This window comes from Rhagoletis pomonella, unplaced genomic scaffold, assembly GCF_013731165.1.
Source record: "Rhagoletis pomonella isolate Grant_MI unplaced genomic scaffold, Rhpom_1.0 Rhpom_scaffold_00009, whole genome shotgun sequence".
In the NCBI taxonomy this organism is placed as follows: Eukaryota; Metazoa; Arthropoda; class Insecta; order Diptera; family Tephritidae; genus Rhagoletis; species Rhagoletis pomonella.
Window position 1 is genome coordinate 27,339,851 of NW_023458563.1, and position 4,720 is coordinate 27,344,570.

A 4,720-nucleotide genomic window follows, 5' to 3' on the forward strand; every position below is an offset into this window, starting at 1 on the left:
CTCCATCGCATCGCAATGTTTTCTACACAGGGTCAAGGTTCCTCCTTTTTGTTAAAAATTGGTATCATTTTTCATTACATTCGGCTATCCTCTATAAGCCGTTTTTTAAACAGAGTCGAAAAGACCCGTTCTGGTGGGAGTTGATGGGTCTAACTGTTGAAAAAAAGTAGACCAACCTTGTTTTTAATCTATAACCCGCAAAAAATAGTAAGAACTCCGTAGGTTAACATAACGGTAGATAAGATTATTACAAAAATTTATTAATAGCGACATAAATTACTCCAATAACTTAAACTTTTTAAAATTTTTTCGTCTCTTTAAATTTAAATAGTACATACGGATCTGTAGATAACATACGGAACCGTATATGTATGTAATACCTCAGACCTTCTTCTGTTCGTCTATCAATCAGCGCCCGGCACTCAACATTTTAATTCAAGTAGGGGGTAATAATATTTAAATTTAAAACTACAGTAAAACCCGCTTAAGTACCTAACGAAAAATGTCACCTTTTTGAGGTACTTAGGCGGGTTGGGTACTTAAAAGAACCCGCTTAAGTACCTCGATGGGGGCACTTAAGCGATTATAATTATTGATGTAGTTACATCTTCTTGTTAACTTACATAGATAAATCCTCGAATAAAACATGAGCATTTAATGAAGTATACGTAGTTCGAAACCAAGATAGTAGCATTATTTAAACACATAAACAAAACCTTAAATTTTTTAAAGTCATTGATTATACATATTTATACATACAGACAGTGGTAGACATATCTATCATTTCGGACCAAATTCAAAATGATGTTATTCGCCACTTATATTTATTTATTAATTTTTAAGATTTTTCAATTCTTGTTGGCAGGCAATATTTCTTGCGATTTTTCTTGAGAGCTGCAAACAGCCCTGAAACCTAAGCTTAAAATTTTGTAGAACACTGAAAAAAAAAATCATCAAAATTTCAAACTTTTTTCTCAGAAGTGTTTATAGCCCATTCAATTTTAGTGTAATAATGTGCAGGTTTCAAGTAGCTAAAAATTACCGTTGGTATTTTGGAATTTGTTTGCCGAGGATGTTGCGGGAGCACTTAAAAAGGGAAAATTATAAGTAAAATGGTAACTGGAATACAAAAAAATTAGGTACTTAGGCGGGTTGGGTAAATAAGCGGGGAGGTACTTAAGAGAGCGATTATCTTTACATTACATTAAAATATTCACGGTGCCCAAAAATTTTGGTTCCTTATACGGGTTAGGTACTTAAGCGGGTTTCGCTGTAATTCACAATGAATTAAATAGCATTGGTATGACGAATGCCCAACGCTGACGAGATTACATGATAAGTAGCCTCATGGCTCTTTGGAATCTACCTTATGGGCAGTAGCGCCGGCGTTTCCAGACGCGCCGGCGTCGACGCCACGTCGATTATTTTTGAAGTTGACCACGCCGCCGCCGTAAAGCCTGTCGGCATAAACCTCTAGTATGTACCTACAGAATTCCGTGTTTTCATGACAATTACGATTTTTATTGTACATATTGTCCTTTTAGGCATCTACAAAGGCTGCGTGTTTGTTTGTTTAAACGGTGTATCACATAGGAGGAAGTCCTTTCATACATTTTGTACATATGTATGTAGATGCAGGCGTTAAAGATAATAGTCATGTGTGGAGGCATCGTTTACTATTTCGTAGTAGACAATCAATCGATCACCTGAGTGTGCGCAAATTGGTTTGAAATTTAGCGAAACTGAGAACGCAGCTCCGCAAATTATTTACAGTAATGTATTGTTTTATTCGATCGGAGTCAATATACATATAACATCGCTTAAGAAATGATTTTGAAAATCGCTTTTATTTTATGACTTTACTTATGAAAAATAATATACATGCATACGTTAAATAAATAAAATTGAATGAAAAAGTGACTATATAAAAGTATTAAGTGTTTGAAACATTGAACAGCAGTGTATGGGAAAACAAAATCAAAAGTTTTGAAACTGTGAGTGGAAAAACGAAGAGACCGAAAAATTAAATGAAATAGTGAAAATAAATTCTGAGGGTTTACGAAAGCTTTAAAACGAATCTTAATGCTGCTTAAGTTAAAATAAATACCTATTTCCGCATTTAAATTCACATGAATGTGCAAGTGATTAAAAAATGATGCAGGTATAGTTGTACCTACAGTGACGAGCAAAACTGTAACATGGAGTAACACTTTTTATTTCAGCCGTCGCTATCTTTCCAAGTTCTAACGACATTCATACTGTTGTTGTATATTTTTATTGGTACATCTTTGCTTCCTCTGTCATAACGATTTGAAGTCAATTCAACAACATTAACAAAACCAGCAGACAAAAACGTAAATTAAGGCAAATGTTACAGTTTTGCACTCATATATTTTTAACAACTTTTTGACAATTTTCACAAAAAAAAAGGATTATTAACACAATGTTCAGTATTCTTTTGCTATTTTTAGTTCCTGGTTGCAATTTGGCATACCTAATGTGTATCTCTGTAAAAGTTCTGGAGGTATAGCCTCCCATATATCCTTGGTTTGCTTTCACAGCTCATGTACTCCATTGGACGGACTTGGATATTTAGTAAGCTCCGCTTTTAGCTGATTTCGCAAATTCTCGATGAGATTCATGTCCTCGGATTGTGGAGGTCATTTCAAATTGGCAAATTTTTTCTTTTGTTCCAGTCTTTGCGAACATGTGCAGTGCGTTTTGGTTGATTTTTCAGCAGAAACTCTAATTTTTTCGACTACATAGTTCAAATTTTGTTGAAATATGAACAGATACTGTTCGTTGCACATAATGCGTACTAACGGACCAACAAAATTTTTGAAATACAACCCCAAGCAATTAAGATCCTATCACTGTGATTCACAGTTTGCAGTACATGATGCGCTTAGGCTTAATTTGGGTCTTTGATTCAATACCATGCCCGGCTATCTGATTGAAAGCGATTAATTAAGTCTTGTTAGTCCAAATAACCCTCAATTAAATCTTAAAAATGTGTTCTTTATTGCATTTTGTAAGGCCTAACATATCCCAATAGGCAACGGTCCGGTTTTCGTGCGATGCAGCAAAACGCTGCCACACTCGCACATGTATTTTGATCAAATTTGCTTTTTTCTTCTTTTATGATCCATTGCGCTCAATTTGGCAATTTTTCGCCTCACTGTCTACTGATTTGCATTCAATTTTAATACCTTAAGCGCTTCTGTAGTAGTGGCTGCAGCGCTACTTGCTACTAAGTTCACAAGATATCGGACTGTAATATATTTTGACAGACTTCCTTTGTCCTTAGTAACACTTTAGGCTATATTTTTTCTCAGTCTTAACATTTTCATGTCAAACTTCGCAATTTTTTGCCACTTTCCCTGCGGTCCCGCCTTTCCGCAGTAAATCTATTATTTACATTTATGTTTCCTGATTAACCATATTATTTATTGGTGATCACTTCTTGAATAAATTACAATACAGAAAAAAGTCATCTGACTTCCAACTAAGCAAAAGATAACTGTAAAATGCAAAACTGAGAGTGTGTGCAAAACTGTAACATCTGCCTTAATTTACATTTTTGTCTCCAGGTTTTTTTATTGTTGTTGGATTGACCTCAAATCGTTATGAGAGTGGGAGTAGGGGTGTACCAATTAGAATATACAACAAAAGTATGAAAGTCGTTAGAACTTTGAAAGATAGCGGTGGCTGAAATAAAAAGTGTTACATCATGTTACAATTTTGCTCGTCACTGTAGGTACTTAACATATATGCGTCCATACATACACATCCGGTGCTCATTTTAAGAACGGCAATAAAAAAATCAAATCGAAAGATATACTCACCAAATTTTCAAAAAATTCTACCCAGTCTTAACGGAATTCAATGTGAAGAAGCAACTGGCATTACTACAATTTGGTGCCGGATTAATACATTAATAATACATTAGAGCCACTCTTCCGTTATCAAGCGCCCAGGCTTATGCCTTTCTTTGAAAAGTTTAGAACTCACAATAAGTTATTTTTCGTAATAGTGCTTAAATCTATTCCGGAATTTTATTCGCAGTTATTGAAAAAATAAAAATTGTCTTGCATTGATTACAAAAAAAAAAAATACCCTATTCCTGCTGCTGCAAAGCACTTTAAGACTTTGGCCACACAATGAACGAATAAGCGGCGCCGCTCAGGAAAAAACCTTAAGCTGATGCCAGATAAAACTTTGTGGCTTTGCGTGGCATTTATAACTTATAAGCGTTTCATCTGGCATCAGCTTTAATTTTTTGTTGATCGCTGAGCAGAAAAAGGAAATGGCAAAAGTAAATGGAAACATTTGAAGTTCCACGAGATATCCAAAATACAAAATTTAAAAAAATTTAAATCATCAGAAAATGAGTAAAAAAATAAACGTCTTTCAAAGTTAAACAAGCCTTTTATCAACACTAATTGTTTTCTTTACTTTTTTAATCTTAATTCTGCTAATTTGTGAAACAACTAGTGCCGGATCTAGGATTTTACAACGGGGTGGTTTGGGATTTATTATTTTATCACCTTTTTGAAATTAAGATACACTCTAAAAAGTATTTGTAAAACTCCAACTGAAAAGTATTTGTTTTTCATCCAGAATCTGGATAAATATATGGCGATCCATCTAGACCAGTGATGAGCAGCGCAGGCTGAACTCCATAAGCAAGTGCAAAAGTTTTGCACATGCTTATGGAGTT

At 34.5% G+C, this 4,720-nt stretch overlaps 1 protein-coding gene across 1 annotated transcript in view; it reads left to right on the forward strand.

Annotated features, from left to right (window-relative positions):
- The first annotated feature begins 1,569 nt into the window (after nt 1-1,569).
- The window catches only part of LOC118745680, a 40,081-nt gene continuing 36,930 nt past the window's right edge, over nt 1,570-4,720 (forward strand). The window contains exon 1 of the mRNA XM_036479257.1: nt 1,570-1,772. The gene's annotated coding sequence lies outside the window, so the exon portion shown is untranslated. The remainder of the gene's footprint in view (nt 1,773-4,720) is intronic.